The sequence below is a fragment of the Miscanthus floridulus genome, chromosome 1 (assembly GCF_019320115.1).
Source record: "Miscanthus floridulus cultivar M001 chromosome 1, ASM1932011v1, whole genome shotgun sequence".
Taxonomy (NCBI): Eukaryota; Viridiplantae; Streptophyta; class Magnoliopsida; order Poales; family Poaceae; genus Miscanthus; species Miscanthus floridulus.
In genome coordinates this window covers 107,236,497-107,260,069 of record NC_089580.1, presented here as the reverse complement: position 1 = coordinate 107,260,069, position 23,573 = coordinate 107,236,497, and the positions used below count along the sequence as shown (strand labels likewise).

Sequence of the window (23,573 nt, the reverse complement as noted above, 5' to 3'; positions counted from 1 at the left end):
TCTAGAGATCACAAGAAATTGTTGTACCCAACTTGTGATGCAGGGTAGAAAAAGTTGGGAACCACACTAGAATTGCTGCAATGGAAGACAAAGAATGGTGTATCTGACAAGGGATTTGGAGAGTTACTAAAAATCCAAAAGAAGATGCTTCCGAAGGACAATGAATTGCCCACCACTACCTACAGAGCAAAACAAGTTGTCTGTCCTATGGGGCTAGAAATTGAGAAGATACATGCATGTCCTAATGACTGTATCCTATACCATGGCAAAGAGTACGAGAAATTGGATACATGCCCGGTATGCCATGCATCGCGGTATAAGATCAGGCAAGATGACCCTAGTGATGTTGAGGGCGAACGTCCGCGGAAGAAAATCCCTACCAAGGTTATGTGGTATGCTCCTATAATACTACACTTGAAACGTCTATTCAAAAACAAAGAACATGCAAAATTGTTGCGATGGCACAAAGAAGACCGTAAGGTAGACAATATGTTGAGACACCCTGCTGATGGGTCCCAGTGGAGAGCAATCAACAGAGAATTCCTGGAGTTTGCAAATGACGCAAGAAACTTAAGGTTTGCTTTAAGTACAGATGGTATCAATCCTTTTGGAGAGTAGGACAGTAGTCATAGCACTTGGCCTGTTACTCTAAGTATCTACAACATTCCTCCTTGGTTATGCATGAAGCGGAAGTTCATTATGATGCCTGTGCTCATCCAAGGCCCGAAGCAACCTGGCATTGACATCGATGTGTACCTGAGACCACTTATTGATGAACTTCTCATTTTGTGGAATAAGAAGGTGTACGTGTGTGGGATGAGTACAAACAGGAACACTTTGATCTGCGAGCATTGTTGTTCGTAACAATCAATGATTGGCCTGCTCTAAGTAATCTTTTAGGATAGTCAAACAAGGGATATAATGCATGCACACACTGCTTCGGTGATATTAGAGGTGTATTCTTGAAAAAATGTCGAAAGGTCGTGTACCTTGGCCATCGTCGATTTCTTCCTGCAAATCACCCCGTAAGAAAGAAAGGCAAGCATTTTAAAGGGAAGGCAGACCACCTGACCAAGCCTCGCAACCGAACCAGTGAGGATGTACTCGATATGGTCAATGATGTGAAAGTCATCTTTGGAAAAGGACATGACAGCCAACCTGTTCCAAATGACGCTAATGGTCACGCACCCATGTGGAAGAAGAAGTCCATATTTTGGGACCTACCCTATTGGCAAGTCCTAGAGGTCCGTAGCTTGATCGACGTGATGCACCTGACGAAGAATCTTTGTGTGAACCTGCTAGGCTTCATGGGTGTGTATGGAAAGCCTAAGGACACATTTGAAGCACGACATGACCTGCGTTGTTTGAAAGAAAGAGACAACCTACATCCAGAGAAGACAGATGATGGACGCCATTACTTACGTCCTGTCAGCTACACTCTAAGCAAAGAGGAGAAGGAAATTATGTTTGAATGCTTAAACAACATCAAGGTACCATTTGGATTCTCCTTGAATATAAAGGGTATTATAAATGTGCTAGAGAAGAAATTCTGTAACTTAAAGTCCCATGACTGTCACGTTCTCATGACATAATTACTTCTAGTTGCATTAAGAGGAATTCTACCTCCAAATGTACATCTAGCCACCGTGAAGCTATGTGCATTCCTCAATGTAATTTCTCAGAAGGCAATTGATCCAACTGATCTAGCTAAACTATAGAATGATGTGGTTCAATGTCTCGTCAGCTTTGAGTTGGTGTTCCCTCCTTCCTTCTTTGATATCATGACACACCTCCTAGTTCACCTAGTCAAGGAGATTTTCATTCTCGGTCCTATGTTCCTACACAATATGTTCCCCTTAGAGAGATTCATGGGAGTCCTAAAGAAATATGTTCACAACCGTGCTCGCCCAGAAGGAAGCATCGCCAAGGGCTATAGAACAAAAGAGGTCATTGAGTTCTGTGTTGACTTGATTCCTGACTTTGACTCAATTGGTGTTCCTGAATTGAGACATGAGGGGAGACTAAGTGGAAAGGGGACACTAGGGAGGAAAACATATATTGGTATGGATGATGATTATTTCAATAAAGCACACTACATAGTTCTACAGAACTCCTCTTTGGTAGATCCGTATATTGAGACACACAAGGATCTCTTACGATCCGAGTTTCTAGGGAAGACTGAAGCTTGGATTACACGTAAGCACATGGAAACTTTCGGTGGTTGGTTGCGAAAAAAATGTCAAGGTGATGAGAGCATCCATGAGCAACTGTATTTATTGGCTATGCAACCATCATGGCATATCGTCACATACAAAGGGTATGAGATAAATGGGAACATATTCTACACAGTAGCCCAAGATAAAAGGAGTACCAACCAAAACAGTGGTGTCCGCATAGATGCCACAGACCCGAATGGGAATAAGCAGACATATTATGGATGCATAGATGAAATATGGGAACTATAATATGCATCCACTTTGAAGATCCCATTGTTCAAGTGCCAATGGGTCAAGGTGACCAGAGGCGGGTGAAAGCTCTAGTTTGGTTTTAGTGAATTGATGAAACCCTAAGTGCTAACCTAGTTTATCAAGTGATCATGAGATAGGTAGCACACTTCAAGTAGAGAAGCTTATGAAGATCATAGCATGACAATGGTGATGGCATGGCGATGATCAAGGGCTTAAACTTGAAAAGAAGAAAGAGAAAAACAAAAAGCTCAAGGCGAAGGTATAAACCAAAGGAGCTATTTTGTTTTTGTGATCAAGACACTTAGAGAGTGTGATCACATTTAGGTTTGATAGCCGTACTATTAAGAGGGGTGAAACTCGTATCGGAATACGGTTATCAAAGTGCCACTAGATGCTCTAACTCATTGCATGTGCATTTAGGATCTAGTGGAATGCTAACACCCATGATAATATTTGTGAAAATATGCTAACACATGTGCACAAGGTGATACACTTGGTGGTTGGCACATTGGAGCAAGGGTGAAGAAGTTAGAAGTGAAAATAGAGGAGATGCCAGCGTCGGTCAAGTGACCGGACGCTGGATCCAAAAGCACCGAACGCTGACTGCCTATGTCCGGTCACGTTGACTGGCGGTACAGAGGCTAGGGTTTACCACCAGACGCTAGGCTGTGTCCGGTCGAGGTGGACCGGATGCGTCCGGTCGAGGAAAACTAGTTTTTGATCCTTACTGTACTCGACCAGATGCTGAGGCTCCAGCGTCCAGTCAGTTTTGCCAGAGCATCCAGTCAGCTTCATAGCTGTTGAAAACTAACGAACAGCGTTTGAAGCTGGTGACGCGTGGCGTCCATCAGTGGATCGGACGCTGAGTCCAGGGTCCGGTCAGTTGGACCGGAGCGTCTGGTCAGAGCGCAGTGTGCCCAGTGAAGGGGTACAACGGCTCTATTTCATGGGGGCTTCTATTTAATCCCCATGGCCGGCTGTGGCTCGTATCTTTAGCCATTTTCATTGACATAGCAACCTTGTGAGCCTAGCCAAAGTCCTCCCACTCATCTCCATCATTGATTCATCATCATAGTGAGATTGGGAGTGATCCAAGTGCATTGCTTGAGTGTTCGCATCTAGAGGCACTTGGTGTTCATGTTTCGCTGTGGATTTCGCTTGTTACTCTTGGTGGTTGCCGCCACCTAGATGGCTTGGAGCAGCGAGGATCGTTGAGCAGAGGGTAGTGATTGTCTCCGGCTCCGATAGTGGTGATTGTGAGGGGTTCTTGACCTTTCCTCGGTGGAGCGCCAAAAGGTACTCTAGTGAATTGCTCATGGCTTGTGTGATCCTCATCTTGTGTTGGTTGTGCGGCACCCTATTGAGGGTTTGGCGTGTGAAGCCAATTAGCGCGTGAACCTCCAAGTGAGTGAATCGCCACAACGAGGAGTAGCTTGCCGGCAAGCAAGTGAACCTCGGTAAAAATCATTGTGTTCATCATTTGATTCCCAGGTGATTGGTCTTCATTGTTATCCATCCTTGTGATTGATTGGTTCACTCCTCTATACAGCGGTATAACTATCTTGATCACTCTCTTTACATTATCGCAAACTAGTTGACAAGCTCTTTAGTGTAACTAATTGTGAGAGGTTGCTTGCTTGGTTGGTGTGGCTCTTTAATTAGCCTTTGAGAGCACACTAACATAGGGTAGTGTCATACCTCTTGTGTGAATCGACACTATCTAAACTAGAATTGTGGTAGGTGGCTAGCATTTTGAGTAGGCTAGCGCAACACTTGCTTCGCCTCATAATTGTCTAACTATTTTGTTAAGTGTTGTTGTAGAATTTTTTATTAGGCTATTCACCCCCCTCTAGCCATTAGGACCGTTCAAGTGGTATTAGAGCTGAGGTCACCGTTATTTGAGGCTTAACAACCTTCGGTGTTAAAATGGCTCAAATCAACAACACCAAGAAGCCACCCCAATTTGATGGCACAAATTATCCTTATTGGAAGTCAAAGATGACCACACATATCAAGTCAATCAATAGAAAGGTGTGGAAGGTGGTAGAAACCAAATTGAGATTGGTGATCTGGAGAATCCCACCGCGGCCGAAGAAGTACCTCTCCAAAACAATGACATTGCTCTAAGCGCTATTCATGATGCAATTGATGAGAGAACATTTGAGCAAATCAAGAATATTGAGATGGCTCATGAGGCTTGGAAGAAGTTGGAAGAATCATTTGAGGGCACTCAAGCCGTGAATGGTGCAAAGGCATACATTCTCAAAGAGAAGTTTGCAAGCTTCAAGATGAAGGATGATGAGAGTGTGCCGGAGATGTTCCATAGGCTTCAAGTGCTTATCAATGATCTCAAAGCACTTGGAGAAGAGGTGAAGGACAAGGACTTCTCCCACAAGTTCTTAAGATGCTTGCCTTCAAGATTTGGTACATTGGTCACCATTCTAGTGAGAAGCAGTTTGGACACCATGACACCAAACCAAGTATTGGGAGACATCATGACTGATGATACATATAGAGATGAAGATGAGAAGGAAGAAAAGAAGGAGAAGAAAGATGAGAAGAAGAAGAGCGTGGCATTCAAAGCCACATCATCCAAGGGCAAAGCAAAGCAAGATACATCAAGTGAAGAAGATGAATCATGGGATGATGATGATGATGAGAAGATGGCTCTATTTGTTAAGAGATTTGGCAAGTTCATGGTGAAGAAGGGCTATCGTGCTAGAAGAAAGAAGTCTTCATCCAAGAACAAAGAAGAGTTAAGAAGGTGCTTCAAGTGTGGAAGCAAAGATCATCTTGTTGCTCAATGCCCATATAATAGTGACAATGATGATGACAACAAGAAGAACAAGAAGAAGGACAAGAAGGAAAAGAAAGAGAAGAAGGACAAGATGGCCTTCAAGAAGAAGAAGGGTGGTTCATATGTAGTCACTTGGGATAGTGATGCTTCCTCAAGTGATGATGATGATGATCACAAGACCACCAAGAAGAAGGTTCTTGCAAGCCTTGCCATCAATGAGAAGCCTTCTCTCTTCGAATCTTCATCATGCTTCATGGCTAAGGCCACTAAGGTACAATCTTGTGATGATGAAAGTGATGAATAACATATTAATGATAATGAACATGAAAAGGAAAATGATAGTGATAGTGATGATGATGAACCTACTAAGGATGAATTATTTGACATGATAGAAGATGCTAGAGAACACTTTGATATCAAGAGAAGGGAATGCAAAAGCTTGTGTAAGGAACTAAAAGCCCTTAAGCAAGCCTTTGATGAGCTCAATGCACCTCATGAGAGGCTAGAGGAAGCCAATGAGAAGCTTAGCAAAGCTCACAAAAAGCTTGAAAAGGCTCATTCCTTTTTGCTTGATGAGCAAAATAAAAAGAAGCATGTTGAAACTTGCAATGTAGGTTTAACTTGTGATATAATTGATACATCACTATCTATTCCTATCATTGTTGCTACTACTAACCCTTCTTGTAGCACTTCCACTTCTACCTCATCTAGTAGTGATGGTATCACTTGTGATGCCTCACTAGTGGTTGAGAATGAGAACCTCAAGAAGGAGGTCACTAAGCTCACTCACACGTTAGATAAGGCTTATGGTGGTGATGACCGCTTGCTTATGTGCTTGGGTAGCCAAAGAGGTTCTATCTACAAAGAAGGATTGGGCTATACCCCCAAGAAAGGCAAAGCGGCCTTTGCTCCTCACAAAACTAGTTTTGTGAAGAACAATGGTCGGTTTTGCACTAGTTGCAAGCAAGTGGGTCACAAAGAGCAAGAATGCAAAAACAAGAGCAAAAATGCTAATGTATCCTCCATTAAGCTTGATTCATGCTATATGCTTACTAAGGGTACAAATGGTGTAAAGGCTAAGTTCATTAGCAAACCATGGATGGGCTCAAAGAAGAAAGCCATTTGGGTACCAAAGAGCTTAGTAACTAACCTTCAAGGACCCAAGCAAGTTTGGGTACCTAAAAAGAATTGATCTTCTTTTGTAGGTCAATTACAAAGCCAGAGGAAAGCATTGGGTTCTTGATAGTGGGTGCACTCAACACATGACCGGTGATGCAAGAATGTTCAACTCAATCAACACCAATGGCAATGATGGTTATGATAGTATCACATTTGGTGATAATGGCAAAGGCAAGGTCAAAGGGCTTGGTAAGATTGCAATATCAAATGACATGAGCATATCCAATGTGTTGCTAGTAGAGAGCTTGAACTTCAATTTGCTATCCGTGGCTCAATTGTGTGATCTTGGATTCAAATGCATATTTGAGGTAGATGATGTAGAAATCATAAGTGTAGATGGCTCTAATTTGATCTTCAAAGGTTTTAGATATGAGAATCTATACTTGGTTGATTTCAATGCTAGTGCAGCTAGATTATCTACATGCTTGTTCACTAAGTCTAGCATGGGTTGGTTATGGCATAGAAGGCTTGGTCATGTTGGAATGAAACAATTGCATAGATTGGTTTAGCATGACTTAGTTAAAGGCTTGAAAGATGTTGTGTTTGAAAAGGATAAGCTTTGTAGCTCTTGTCAAGCTGACAAACAAGTTGGAAACACCCATCCTAAGAAAAGCATGATGAGCACTAGTAAAGCATTTGAGTTATTGCACATGGATTTGTTTGGGCCAACACAATACACTAGCATTGGTGGAAATAAATATGGCTTTGTGATAGTGGATGACTACACTAGATACACATGGGTATTCTTTCTAGTGGACAAAAGTGATGTGTTTGCAACATTCAAATCATTTGTCAAGGGCATTCACAATGAGTTTGAAACAACCATCAAGAGAGTTAGAAGTGACAATGGTAGTGAGTTCAAGAATACTAGAATTGATGAGTTATGTGATGAATTTGGAATTAGACATCAATTCTCGGCCAAACACACTCCACAATCAAATGGCCTTGTTGAGAGGAAGAATAGAACACTTATTGATATAGCAAGGTCTATGCTTAGTGAGTACAATGTGAGTCAATCTTTTTGGGCCGAACCTATCAATACGGCTTGCTATTGTAGCAACCGCCTCTATTGTCACCGATTGAAAGAGAAGACACCATATGAGCTCTTGAATGGTAGAAAGCCCAACATTGCATATTTTTGAGTATTTGGTTGCAAATGCTATATCTTGAAGAAAGGCACTAGATTGGGCAAGTTTGATAAGAAATGTGATGAAGGATTCTTACTTGGATATTCCACTACAAGCAAAGCATATAGAGTATGGAATTTGGATAGTGGTACTCTTGAGGAAGTTCATGATGTTGAATTTGATGAAACCAAGGGTTCACAAGTAGAGAATGAGAACTTGGAAGATGTTAGAGGCATTCAACTTTCAAATGCCATGAGGAACATGGATATTAGTGAATTGAGGCCTAGGCAAGTGATTGATGATGAAGATGATCAAGTGCAAGTGCTCTCCAACTCAAATGTGCAAGATGATACAAATCAAGCTAGTGCAAGTGACTCTCATGACATTGATCAAGATCAAGTGGCTAGTACATCATCTCAACCCAATGATCTAGCAAGTGCAAGCAATCAAGTTCCATTGCTCCAACCAACAAGTATTGCAAGAGATCATCCTTTGGATACAATCATTGGTGATATTTCAAGAGGTGTGCAAACAAGATCAAGATTGGCATCATTTTGTGAACACTTCTCATTTGTGTCATCCATTGAACCAAAGAAGATAGATGAAGCTTTGAAGGATGTTGATTGGGTGAATGCTATGCATGAAGAATTTAACAACTTCACAATAAATCAAGTATGGGAATTAGTAGAGAGACCAAAGGGACACAATGTGATTGGAACCAAATGGGTTTTTAGAAACAAGCAAGATCAAGATGGGATAGTAGTAAGGAATAGAGCAAGATTAGTAGCACAAGGCTATACACAAATTGAAGGTCTTGACTTTGGAGAAACATATGCCCCGGTTGCTAGATTGGAAGCAATTAGAATCTTGCTAGGCTATGCTTGTGCCCACAACATCAAGCTCTATCAAATGGATGTTAAGAGTGCATTTCTCAATGGCTACATCAATGAAGAAGTATATGTTGAGCAACCTCCCGGTTTTGAAGATGATAAGAGCCCAACCATGTATACAAGTTGAAGAAAGCTTTGTATAGTTTGAAGCAAGCACCTAGAGCATGGTATGAGAGATTGAGGGACTTCCTCCTCTCTAAAGGTTTCACAATGGGCAAGGTTGACACCACTCTTTTCATCAAGAAGATTGGAAAAGACTTGTTTGTGTTGCAAATCTATGTTGATGACATCATATTTGGATCAACAAATCAAGATTTTTGTGATGAGTTCGGAAAGATGATGGCTAATGAGTTTGAGATGTCCATGATTGGAGAGTTAAGTTACTTCCTTGGTCTTCAAATCAAGCAATTGAAGAATGGTACATTTGTAAGTCAAGGCAAGTATATCAAGGACATGATCAAAAAGTTTGGCATGAGTGATAGCAAAGTCATTAGCACACCAATGGGAACCAATGGCAACTTGGATAGTGATGCAAGTGGAAATATGGTGGATCAAAAGTTGTATCGGTCTATCAGCCTGTTCGGTTGGCTGGTTCATACCGTTGCTGGTTCGTGAAGAAGTACTACTGGCTGGTTTGTGTGAGAGAAAAATATTGTTCCAGCTAGAAATTTACGATCGTTTACGACAAACCACGGCCAAACGAACAGGCTGTATGATTGGAAGCCTACTCTATGTGACCGCATCAAGGCCAGATGTCATGTTTAGTGTATGCATGTGTGCAAGATTTCAAGCCTCACCAAGAGAAAGTCATTTAAAGGCTACAAAGAGGATATTGAGGTACTTAAAGCATACACCAAATGTTGGTTTGTGGTATCCCAAGGGAGCAAAGTTTGAGCTAGTTGGTTACTCTGACTCGGACTATGCGGGATGCAAGGTTGAAAGGAAGAGCACCTCAGGCACATGTCAATTGTTGGGAAGATCACTTGTTTCATGGTCATCAAAGAAGCAAAATAGTATTGCATTATCAACCACCGAAGACGAATACATATCCGCCGGTAGTTGTTGTGCACAAATTCTTTGGATGAAGGCCACCTTGAATGACTTTGGAATTAAGTTCAAGAAAGTGCCATTGCTATGTGATAATGAGAGTGCAATCAAGTTAACCAACAATCCGGTGCAACATGCAAGAACAAAGCACATTGATGTCCGCCACCATTTCATAAGAGATCACCAACAAAAAGGGGACATTTGCATTGAGAGTGTAGGTACCAAAGATCAACTTGCCGACATATTCACCAAGCCGTTGGATGAGAAAAGGTTTTGCAAGCTAAGGAATGAGTTGAACATATTGGATTTCTCAAATATGTGTTGATGCACCCCCGCCAATATGACATGCTTCTCCTTTGAGCATCCCAAGGTAAAAGTTGATTGGCATGACATACATCCTTGCTAAGGACATGTTTAGTGCATCTAGTCATATTTTCAATCCTATTAGGAACTTTCAAATGGTTCTATTTTAGGCTCATTCATGAAAATCAAATGATTTTGATGTCTATATGGTATCATTATTGCTTCTATGTTTGACTTGATCTAGTGATGGCATATAACATGTTTATGGGCATGTAAACCTAATGTTTAATCTAGAATATGAGCTCTAAGTGTTTAACTCAACATGGTACAAGATAACCCTTATTTGGAGGTGTGAAGAAGCTTGTCCTTGGATCAAACCGAGTTAAATATCTTTGGTAAATGATCTAGATTGGACCAAAATTCAGGAAAATGATCCTCACCCCATTGATTGACATTGACAATCTATCTACATTTAGAACCTTTGTGGTCATTGATGACAAAGGGGGAGAGAAACAAAGATAAGGGGGAGAGAGAAACAAAGATAGGGGAGAGATATGAAAAAGGAAAGGGATCAACTAAAATTTTGAGCACACAAGTAGGGGGAGCAAGCTCATGAACTTGTATGGTGCATTTGAATGAGCATTTCATATGTTTGCTTGCATGGCATAAGTATTAAACTTACACATCCATGCTTGTGTGATGAATGTTAGTTGTAAGATTGAATGATGAAATGAAATCACTAGATAACTTTCATTTCCAAGTAAGTCTTTACAAGTGGTATCTTTTCAAAATATGTTTCCAAGTGATATTGAGCTAACCATGGTGCTAAGGATGGTATATTGGTGCACTCCGATTGGTATCACGCTTCAAAGGTCCATCGTTTATACCTTAGCATCATATGGTAGACATTGACTCCTACATTTCCTATCTAAGCATATGTGCAAGCTATAATCCAAACTATTAGCACATATGTAGGGGGAGCAATTGCTACCATTTAGGGTTCATGAAACTTGTCCATATCCTTTTACAAATGGTAAATATGCTTGGGCAAGCAACATGGATTCAATTGAATTTCAATTCATATCTTTGTATAAGGGTTGTCATCAATTACCAAAAAGGGGGAGATTGAAAGCTCTAGTTTGGTTTTGGTGAATTGATGAAACCCTAAGTGCTAACCTAGTTTATCAAGTGATCATGAGATAGGTAGCACACTTCAAGTAGAGAAGCTTATGAAGATCATAGCATGACAATGGTGATGGCATGGCGATGATCAAGGGCTTAAACTTGAAAAGAAGAAAGAGAAAAACAAAAAGCTCAAGGCGAAGGTATAAACCAAAGGAGCTATTTTGTTTTTGTGATCAAGACACTTAGAGAGTGTGATCACATTTAGGTTTGATAGCCGTACTATTAAGAGGGGTGAAACTCATATCGGAATACGGTTATCAAAGTGCCAATAGATGCTCTAACACATTGCATGTGCATTTAGGATCTAGTGGAATGCTAACACCCTTGATAATATTTGTGAAAATATGCTAACACATATGCACAAGGTGATACACTTGGTGGTTGGCACATTGGAGCAAGGGTGAAGAAGTTAGAAGTGAAAACAGAGGAGATGCCAGCGTCGGTCAAGTGACCGGACGCTGGATCCAAAAGCACCGGACGCTGACTGCCTGCGTTCAGTCGCGTTGACTAGCAGTACAGAGGCTAGGGTTTACCACCGGATGCTGGGCTATGTCCGGTCGAGGTGGACCGGATGCATCCGGTCAAGGAAAACCGGTTTTTGACCCTTACTGTACTCGACCGGACGCTGAGGCTCCAGCGTCCGGTTAGTTTTGCCGGAGCGTCCGGTCAGCTTCATAGCCGTTGAAAACTGACGAACAGTGTTTGAAGCTGGTGACACGTGGCGTCCATTAGTGGACCAGACACTGAGTCCAGGGTCTGGTCAGTTGGACCAGAGCCTCCGGTCAGAGCGCAGTGTGCCCAGTGAAGGGGTACAACGGCTCTATTTCGTGGGGGCTTCTATTTAAGCCCCATGGCTGGCTGTGGCTCATATCTTTGGCCATTTTCATTGACATAGCAACCTTGTGAGCCTAGCCAAAGTCCTCCCACTCATCTCCATCATTGATTCATCATCATAGTGAGATTGGGAGTGATCCAAGTGCATTGCTTGAGTGTTCACATCTAGAGGCACTTGGTGTTCGTGTTTCGCTGTGGATTTCGCTTGTTACTCTTGGTGGTTGCCGCCACCTAGACGGTTTGGAGCAACGAGGATCGTTGAGCGGAGGGTGGTGATTGTCTCCGGCTCCGATCGTGGTGATTGTGAGGGGTTCTTGACCTTTCCCCGGTGGAGCGCCAAAAGGTACTCTAGTGAATTGCTCGTGGCTTGTGTGTTCCTCATCTTATGTTGGTTGTGCGGCACCCTATTGAGGGTTTGGCATGTGAAGCCAATTAGCGCGTGAACCTCCAAGTGAGTGAATCACCACAACAAGGAGTAGCTTGCCGGCAAGCAAGTGAACCTCGGTAAAAATCATTGTGTTTATCCTTTGATTCTGAGGTGATTGGTCTTCATTGTTGTCCATCCTTGTGATTGATTGGTTCACTCCTCTACACAGCGGTATAACTATCTTGATCACTCTCTTTACATTATCGCAAACTAGTTGACAAGCTCTTTAGTGTAACTAATTGTGAGAGCTTGCTTGCTTGGTTGGTGTGGCTCTTTAATTAGCCTTTGAGAGCACACTAACATAGGGTAGTGTCATACCTCTTGTGTGAATCGACACTATCTAAACTAGAATTGTGGTAGGTGGCTTGCATTTTGAGTAGGCTAGTGCAACACTTGCTTCGCCTCATAATTGTCTAACTATTTTGTTAAGTGTTGTTGTAGAAATTTTTATTAGGCTATTCACCCCCTCTAGCCATTAGGACCTTTCAGCGGGGTAACAGTAGACAACGAGTATGGAATGACAATAGTAGACCTTAGTAATATTGGGTACAAAGACGAACCATTCGTCCCTGCTAAGGATGTGAATCAGGTGTTCTATGTCAATGATATGTCTACCAAACCAAAAAGAGGGAAAAACGATAATGACTCAACCAAAGAGCCAATGCACCACATAGTTCTTTCAGGGAAAAGAGTCATCGTGGGAATTGAGGACAAGTCGGACATGTCAGAAGATTATGAAAAGGATGACCGAATTCCGCCCTTCAAAGTGAACAAAGACCCTAGCATCTTGGTAAATGATGAGGACACTCCGTGGTTACGACGCGATCATAACCAAGGGACATACGTAAAGAAGAAGTTCACTGCTGTGCCCACTTGATGATATAGTGATTTAATGTAGTGTGTGTTTGAGATATTATGTAATAATTATGAATTCAGATGTTTATTATGTCGTGTTTCAAATTAAATCAATGTTTGATTTGGTGGGATTTCTCTCTCGAAAAGTTAAATTAGGATATTGAGTGATGAAAAATTAAAATATTAACATTAAAATGATGTGAAAACAAATTTCCTGTCCAAAACCAATAGTTTTAATAATTTTAATTAAACACTACATTTTTGCATTAACGAAATAATAAATATTAGTTACATTATGTTTTATAATTATAACAAAAAATAAAAAAAAGTTAGGTTATAGATTTTTCCTACGTGCAATAAAGAAAAAGAAAATCCATATTTTTAACAAAATAATTTTATGCCTTTTATTTAATTTACTATGTATTTAACAAGACTATTGCATTTCTATTAAAAAAATTTGCTTAAAATAGGCGGGAAACGAAACTGCAGCTCACCTTTACTCCCGGGTTGGAAGCCCACCCGGGAGTAAAGGTGGGCTGCAGTTTCATGGCCCGCCAAAAAAACCTTTACTCCCGGTGCTTATTACTCCCGATTGGTAACACGCACCGGGAGTAAAGGACCTTTACTCCCGGTGGGGGGATGGCACCGGGAGTAAAGGGGCGTGGCATATATATACCAGTGCCATCTTCTTCCTTGCGTTCTTTGCCGATTTCTCTCCCCCTGCGCCCACGCCACTCGGCCCGCCACACCGAGGACGCCGCTGCCACCCCGCCCGACACCGGTCGTCGCCACCGCCTCGCGCGCATCCGCGGTCCCCACGCCACCCCGCACGTCGATGAACTCGCGGCGCCAGCTGCTGCCCGGCCACCCCAGCTAGACGCGTGGGCCACACTAGTACCGTACCCTCGCGCATTGACACGGCGCGACGATGAGGCCACCAACGCGCGCGGCTTCCTCTCCTCCATTCCCGAGGTACGCTGCTTGCTCCATTCCATCTCCAGGCTACACTGTGACCACAACAGATCAATGATGAGGAGCACGCTCTGCTTGCTCCATTCCATCTCCATGCATGAAACACATGTTTTAGGCAAGTTCACTCATGGTAACCATACTGTTGTTCAGGTTTTCTTTTCCTACGTGCATGCTCCTCTATTGATACAGCAGCTATTGAAATAAATATACATATAGAAAAAGGGATTTTATTTCAAAGGATACCAGCTCAAACGAACGAAAGAATAATTAGGCCAAACTATAAGCATGTATGTTGAGTCGAATCAGAATTTTAAATCCAAATAGTCATGTTCTATTATATGGAACCTTATCAATCAATGACCAACGTTCTTAGCTTGCAATACTAATACCGGTGGCAGCGCCAGTGCAGTTGAACGAGGAGCCTTTGCAAGTACAGTACGTACCTCCTTTAGTTCATTAATTATTATGTACCAAATTAATAATTGTGGTAATAAACAAAACTTTCATCAATCAACGGGTGGTCCTCAAATTTGCATACGTACGTACGTCAACAAATGTGTGTATCGATCACAAACCCAAACGTACTGATCACTTCACTGGATATACTTAACTAATTTTCATGGCACGTCGCACACGATGTTCAAACGGGCATTATTCTCTATCGCGCTAACTATTATAAGAAAGAAAGCGCTAAAGGAACAGAAAAAATTCCAATGTATATGCGCCATCTATAAGCGCCATGCGTTTCTATGTATACGGCGGAGCACCGCCGCCCTCGTTCGCCCTAGGGTTTATACGGCAGAGCACCGCCGCCCTCGTTCGCCCTAGGGTTTAGGGTTTATACGGTGGAGCACTGCCGCCCTCGTTCGCCCTAGGGTTTAGGGTTTTGCCGCCCTCGTTTGATCATTTTTGGTGGGTGAAGGTTGGTTTGTATGATAAGAAGAATCAGGAAGCGAGTAGGTTTTGGCGGAATGCAGATCTTACAAATCGTCAGTCTGAGTGCTTGCTTTTTGGTTTGGGGTCTACTTTGGGGGTTTTGGATGATGTTGATGATGAGGATGTTATAGACTTTATTTTTGGGCAAGGGCGCCTGAGTCTGGATGCTGAGGGGGAGCTGAATGTGTCAAAGCCTGAGCCATTGGAGCTTGATAAGTGTGACCATCGGCATATGTACCACGCGAGGGTTTTGGAAGGTGACTTGCCTTTAGTTCCCATGGCACCCGTTCTTTGGGAGCCAATTGTAAGGGTCGAGGGGCTAGGTGAGGGTGAGGGTTTGCAGGTGGTTGTGGATGATATAGCTGAGTCTATGAAGGGTGTAGCAGATGAAGTGGTTGAGAGTGTGCTTAAAAATACAGTTATGGAGATGGCGAGGGATATGGCATGCGAGGTGTGTTTTGAAGAGGATGCTCCTGATGTCTGGGAGTTCCAACGCCAAGGGTCGACTTGATGTCTATTTTTTATCGATGTAACGTGTGTTGTTGTATTTGTTGTAAATTTGGCGTGTTGTTGTGAACCTCTTCGAGGGTTCCAATCATTGTAAACATTATTTGGAGCTATTTACTCGACGAGTCAGGATGCAGTGCGATTTTGTTGTCACTTTGGTTTGCAGCAACGCCCCCCTTTTCTTTTAGGCAAGGCTCATCGTTTATTGTTCTCAGAAACTTGATGCGCAACGATGCCCCCTTTCTTTCAGGCGAGGCTCGCTATTTTCCATTTAATAAAACCTAATGCGTAGCGACGCCCCCCTTTTGTTTCAGGCAGGACCACCGCCAAAACCTACTCGCTTCCTGATTCTTCTTATCATACAAACCAACCTTCACTCGCCAAAACCTACTCGTTTAGGGTTTAGGGTTTATACGGTGGAGCACCGCCGCCCTAGAATTGCGTCCGTGACCGAGGGGCAAGATTTAATAATGCATATTGTTCATAGATTTTATGCATGTAAGCAAAGATTTGATGTACTATATATTGGTTTTGTTTTTTGAAGTTAGATGGCTGACCCGAGAAACATGGATGAGGAGGAGTTGATGATGAATTTGATCAACACTGGCACTCAAGTTGCTAGCGATGATGGTGCTAAAAATAACGTGCAAGAGGATGCAGATGACGGGAGTCAGTACTTAGCTCTTAAACAAAATGAGCAACAACATATTGGCCAAGTATATATTTTTATTATTAGCTATATATATTATCATATGTCTTATGTGTGCTCATGACATTAAAAATAATGTTTATGTTTTGTAGCCCTCTGGATTGACATCAACAACTACAACGAAGAGTACAAATGTTCGAGGTCCCAAAAAGCCATTGGAGGGCCGCTTCATCATCTCGGAGTTCAATGTGGATACAGGTGAACCGAGAGGGGCCAAATAAAACAAAATTCGTGCACCACTGTGGTTACCTTGTACGGGACCGGCTCCCGATCAGTACCCGCGAATGGAAGAAGAAGACCAATGATCCTCATATCAGTTTTGTCTCCGATCGTGACAAGACGTTAATTTGGAATGATGTCTTGGAATATTTCACGCTCCAAACAGATGGTTATGATGATATAATAGATGGTGATGAATTGAAGGAGCGAGTTAGGGATTGGGCAATGAAGAAGATGGCCACCCAGTTTCAGACTTGGAAGAAACACCTATACACGACATATGTCAAGAAGAACATAGCACCAGATTTTACTGTCCTAGGCCCGATCTCAAAGCAGAGGCCCTATTGGGATGAGTTTGTACAGTACAAGACGTTGGAAGAGGGTGTGAGTCGGGTGATAAAGAACCAACGTAATGCCCAACAGAAGACATACCACCATAACTTGGGATCAGGTGGCTACCCGACTGCCATTAAGAAGTGGAACAAAATGGAAGCAGACCTTCTTGTCAAGGGTATCACACCAGAATCACTTGAGTGGGGAGAGCGTGCAAAGAATTGGTTTTTCGCTCATGGGGGAACATTGGACCAAGAGACAGGGAAGTGCGTTTATGGCGCAGGACTACAAGAAGTAGCAAAAAGATTGTTTTATGCTCAGAGAGCTACTGCTAGTGGTGTGTTTAGGCCCAACAGAAAGAAGGATGAACTGACATACGCCATCAGAACTATTGAACACGGTGGCCGAACTAGAGGCAAAGAAAGTGTCTCATGGGAGCATGGATTCCCTTAAGACAGACCTTCCTACAGAAGCCGTCAGAGAAAGAAGGAAGAAGAGGCACAGCGGCTCCAGAGGTTGGAGGAAGCGGTGCGTGAAGCACAGGAGCGGGAAAAAAACCTTGAAGCAAGAATGCAGGAGGAAATCAGAAGGCAAGTGTAAATAGCAGTGAGTGCAAGCAAGCAGACATCAGAGCCAGGAATCAACATTAGCCAATCTGTTCAGTTGAAAAGCAGCTGCGCTTCCACAGAGATACCAAATCAAGGGGACACAGGACTGTGCTTCCCTATGGATGACGTCACTGAACCTTGTACATCGTGTGAGCTACACATTCCGAAGGGGAATTCCACAATCATGGTGGCTATCGGTCTTGTTAATCCTATCGACCGAACCAAGACACCAAGGATTCATGGGAATATAATCCAAGAAGGATATGCTACCATCTCGGTAGATAAAGCTGAAAAAGGTTTTAGTGATTTGCCTCTTGACATTCCTGGAGGTGATGGCGACAAGACTCTAGGAGAAGCAGAGAAGACATTCATTCTATGGCGCAAGTGCTACATCATCATTCCCGGGATGTCGCCTCCACCTCCTCCTAAACTACCTCACCATAGGTGCGGATGAAAACACTACATCATTAATTTATATTGGCTTAAATAATTAACAATCTGCTCATAATAATATGTCATTCCTTTTTTTGTAGCAGATCCTCCCCCAACCTAAATTCAATTGTTCAATCGCCAGATCATCATAGTGCTCTGTACGATGACAATGTGTTGGAAGGCGAGGCTGCATCCACACCATCTCCAAGGAGGTCTCCAACGCCACAGCCGCCACCTCCAAGGAGGTCTCCAACGCCGCTGCCACCACCTCCAAGGAGGTCTCCAACGCCTCCCCCGCCCCGCCTACCAAGAAGCCAAGTACTAGCAAGAGGCTAGCCCCACAAACGAAGAACCAGTCCCCGCCGGCAAAGAAAGCCACTGTGAAACCAAGGGCTATTCCCAAAATAATATCTGAAGAGAAGGAAGAAGTAACTGATGCATATAAAAAAGATATGTCCAGATTCTATGATAAACTTAAAAAGAATCAAGAAGCAAGGAGAAACCCGGAGAAACCGTACTTCTTCATAGCTCCAGATATTCTAAGAAAAAGGTGGCTTCTTACCAGCAACAACAATGGGAATCTCATAAGCCGTCCAAATCAACGTTAACGGACTATGACCGTACTCTCACCAAGTCAATTGAGGCGGCACAGAAAAAGAAGCGGGTAGGGAAAGGAGTTGCACAACTCGGACAACAATCGCACCAATCAGTCTCCCCACTAGTTGTTGGTAATGAATATGGTTCGAATTTAGGATTAATGCATCAGGCAAACATACCTCCGGATGTCGATTTGGATCACCTTGGTGAATTTATTGATGAGACTGGTCTCGACCTTTACCAGATGTTTGGTGATGGAAACATTGAGAGTGCGGCGGAGGTTGATATTTGGAAGAAAAAATTTGTACTAGGCCAGAGTCTATACAACCCTCAAGCCTTATGTGATCTGGGGACACAAATGTACTTGCTAAACAAGTGGTACATGCAGGCGTCTACCGGTGGAGACTTCTGCGTTGATGTCAGAATTAGAGACGAACATTGGTTCCGTGGCGATGATGTTATGTATGTTGACTTTGTAGAATTTCATCAACTATGCCACCTGACCTCTCTGGACAAAGTTATCATTAACTGTTATTGCCTGTAAGTAATAATTCTTTTGATCTATTATTAAACTCATCATATGTGTGTATATGCATATAAATTATCCTAACAAGTACTATATATATGCAAATTTACAATGACAGAGCTCAGAAAGGAAGGCTGCAATGAAATTGGTTTTGTTGATCCCCATATAGTATTCAAAGACCCAGTTACTCCAAAGACTAATTGGAAGTCTGAGTCAGAGAGTAACCTCATGAACTTCTTAGTGAACCAACGCCACAAGAAGGATATACTCTTTCCCTACAACTTCAAGTGAGTGTTAATAATGTCGATCATCCTTAATGGCTCATATGTTGATTCTAGTTAATTAATGAGTGTTATGCGTTATATCCTATAAACACATGCAGCAATCACTGGATATTGATGGACATCGATCTGGTGAAAAGTCACTTGATAATCTATGACTCGATGAGAAAACCACAACAAGACTACCAAGATATGATAAATATTATCCAGAGGTAATTTCGGTATTTCTAGCAACTATATATACACACAAACATGATGATTAACTATATCTGATGACGTGGCAATTTTTTTATTGGGCAGTGTTTGGAAAACCTTTATTGAGAAGCAACACATGGGAAAATGCAAAGCGTCACTGAATGTAATCCCTTTGAAAGTAAGTCCCCTAAATCGCATCATCTTTATTAATTAAACATATAGCTTTCACCGGATCACCAGATTGGATGACAAATCTTTTTCTCGTAAAGTGGTGTCTGAGGCAGGAATAGGGAAACAACTACTGTGGTTACTATGTTTGCAAGTTTATCAAGGTGGTCTTCTAAAGAACTCCTACAGAGAGACTCAAAGTACGTTAAAAATACACTATATATTCATTTAATTATTATTATTGATTGTGTTCTATGTCTTTATATATATATATATATATATATATATACAAATATTAATTTATTTTCCTTTAATTTAAACTTATAGGCTCGATGGTGGGAGGAAAAGGTCATACGGCAAGACCAAATCAAAGCAATTCAAGAGTCTATAGCCGGATTTTTTAATGAGTAGGTCATCGATTCCAAGGGCGAGTTCTACTTCGACCCAACACTGCCATGGAAGCCAAGCTAGAGGATGAGAGGAAACTTGTTATATCACAACAACTGTAATGCAATCTTTTGTAATATATGCACATGGAATAATATAATGTAAAATACACATATGCATGCATGCATGTAAATATATATATATATATATTTCTATGCTTGAATTGTGTGATTTAATATGTTCATTGTGCTTGAACCGAAACATACTATACGTGCGTATAAATGTATAATTAGCGGTGTACAATACGACTTCAAAAACCTATTTTGAAAAGAAAACAAAAAAAATGAAAAGAAAAGAAAAAAAACCTTTAGTCCCGGTTCGTATTACCAACCGGGACTAAAGGGTGCCGGCCATCGTGCCATGTCAGGAGGCACCTTTAGTCCCGGTTGATGTTACCCACCGGGACTAAAGGTCCCCCTTTAGTCCCGGTTCCTGACCCGGGACTAAAGGACCCCCTTTAGTCCCGGATGCTTGCTCCCGGGTGGGGAACCGGGACTAGAGGGGGTTCCCTACCGGGAGTAAAGCTCTGTTCTCTACCAGTGGTCGGATGGGATACGATTAGATATCGACATCATAAATATGCAATTTGAGTATTCGGATACGGATACAGTATCAGATGTTGGATATCCAGACTCGGATACGGACAGATCTCAACACCTCTAAACAGATTTGGTTTCGAATACGGTCGGAAAATATTCGTACCGTTTTCATCCCTACTCCTAGTGTACACAGTACACCTTTGGGAGTAGAAATTGGATTGACTACATTGCTGAAGGAGCTAGGTTTGACTAGTGAAAGTTGGTGTACATAAGAAATATAATAGGAGGGGGGCCGAGGAAACATGACGGGGGTTTCAATCTTTCAGGAAGCGTTAAGCATATTCATTCCTAGTACAACAGAATTCCAATTTCCCCGTCAACTTGCCAGTTGTTTCATGACTCATCTCGACTCCAGCTCGGTAACTGACACTTCGTTTTGTGACAACGCCCCTGATCTACCAATGGACTGGGAGGCAGTGGGATGTGTTTCTGAATCTATGGCTGAGTAGACTCCGCTTTGGGGGATGAAAAATACTGGCTTCAATGGAGCACTAAGAGACACATTGCTGCTGCTAAGCATGACATTTACCGTTGACATCATCGGTCTATCATCTGGGTTACTCTGAACACACAGCAGCCCAATGTGGACACACTTCAGTATCTGGCGTCCAGGAGCATCACCTCTCAGAGATGAATCTAATATCTCCTCAACGGTGCCGTAGTCCAGTGCTGCCAGACCTGCATCCAATGCATGCCGACTTAATTAGCATCTTTGCAGCATATTAATTGTGTAAAAGAGCTTGACAAGAATATAAAGACTTACTAGGCTTAAGAGGTCAACATGGTGCTCAATGTCAAAGGACGTGCTGCTTCTTCTTCCGCTTATGATTTCTAACATCAAGATGCCAAAGCTAAAGACATCGGACTTCATAGAATAATGCCCACGCATGGCATATTCTGGTGCCATATAACCACTGCAACAATAAGAAAAAATCGGTATGGTTAATGTGCTATATATTATATGCCTTAAGTGTGTTTTGGACTATACTCACTCATGTTCCTGCAACACGATTTGTGACCTCCTGTGATTGATCCCGTCCAAATAGCCTAGCCAAACCAAAATCTGAAATCTTAGGAGTATAATCGGAGTCCAATAGGACATTGCTTGCTTTTAGATCTCGGTGAATAATATTCAACTGGGAATCTTCATGAAGATATTCTAATCCTCTTGCAATTCCATTTGTTAGCTTGAATCTCTTTCCCCAATCTAGCTCCTTCCTTTTCTCAGGATCTGGCACAAGAAACCTTATGTCAGTAATGTAAGTTTTTGTACTTATGTTACTGCAAACAGAATATTAGAAAAGTCTTACCAAAAAGAATAGTGTCGATGCTTCTATTGGGCATGTATTCATACACAAGAAGTTTCTCATGTTCTTGCAAGCAAACACCAACAAGCCGAACAAGATTCTTGTGTTGAAGCTTGGCAACCAAAACTAACTCATTTTTCAACTGTTGTATTCCTTGGTCTGACGTCTGTGATAGCCTCTTCACTGCTATTTCTTGACCATCGAGAAGGACACCCTGCACAAGTGTATACCTTCAGTTGTCGAAATTAAAAGTTCTTTATGAAGTGAAATGGAATAAATGCCACCTTATAAACTGCACCAAAACCTCCTTCACCAAGCCTGTTGCTCTCAGAAAAGTTACAGGTCGCAGCCCGTAGTGTTGATATATGGAAAAGAAGTGAATCGAAGCTTTCAGCGTCCTCGGGGTAAGCTATATCCATCAGAAGAAAGAACATCATACAGTGATATAACTTATAAAGCATCAATAAATTTCTGCATTATTAACCTCTACTTAGTTTAGGAAATTGGTATTTTTAAGAAACCAAAATTATTGATTAACTGAAGAGTATTTGTTGCAGTTCATAACTAAAGTAGCCTAGGGTACTTATTACAATTTGCACGAGTCCAAACTGTTAGAACAACTTACAAGATGGTGCATTGTTGGTCTTCTCCAACAAAGGTAGAGAAAAAACATAATAATTACTAGATTGCTGCAACTATTGGCAAATTAATTGCTAGAATAATCCTCATTTTGTTTATTGTTCTTCCTGCACACAGATGCAATAAACTTCCGATGACAATGCATAAAAATCTTATCTATCTATACTATAAAGGAGCGAAGGAAATGAAAATATCATGTCTCCCAAATATTTCATACCCACTTTAATTCTTGTCCCATAGATCTACATTAAACTCAGATCCAACACGTCTAAATCTTCCACCCTGATCTGACAAGCGGTCCCAGCCCAAAACTATTCGAAAACTATTTACATTGACAGCATGTTTGTCTCTTGCAACGCGCTCCTCCTACGCGTTTTTTTTCACTGACGAAATCTTTACCCACCCGCGCCTCCGCATCCATAAGGCCACCATGCCAACCGCTCCGCTCGGCCATCCCTCCCCATCGGCGCCGCCGCCCCCCCCCCCCCTCCCGATATGTGACGCCACTCCAACCGCTTCCCTCCCTCCCCCATCCATCCACGCGACCATGCCCCTTCGCCGCATCCCCAGCCCACAAGCGTCGCGGCCCAGGAACTTCCACCAGCGGCGGCAGCGGCACCCCCAGCCCATTCTCCCGTAGTTGCTGGCCTCGCGTAGTCGAGGGACATGCCAACAGCGGCCCCTGGCTCGTTTCCCCACGGCACCGGCACCCTGCAGATCCGACGACGCTCCCCCGCGTCCCACCACGGCGGCGCCCCCTCCTCCACGCCCTCTGCAGATCCTGATGCGGTACTCCGTTCGTTGGTGCATGCAAGCTAGGTACATGTGCAGTTTAGAGATCTCCGACCTTCTGTGATTGATTTTTCCCTAATCCTAATTAATCTCCTCGCATCGTGCAGATGAGGAGCCGATTGGTGTTATGTCTGTTTGTCTTCTTTAATCAAATTGCCTTATCGAGAGGAGACTCTTAACGAATCCCAACGATC

At 42.5% G+C, this 23,573-nt stretch overlaps 1 pseudogene; it reads right to left on the bottom strand.

Annotated features, from left to right (window-relative positions):
• Positions 1-20,981: 20,981 nt before the first annotated feature.
• On the bottom strand, positions 20,982-23,041 carry LOC136461083 (cysteine-rich receptor-like protein kinase 6; annotated as a pseudogene).
• Positions 23,042-23,573: the final 532 nt, after the last annotated feature.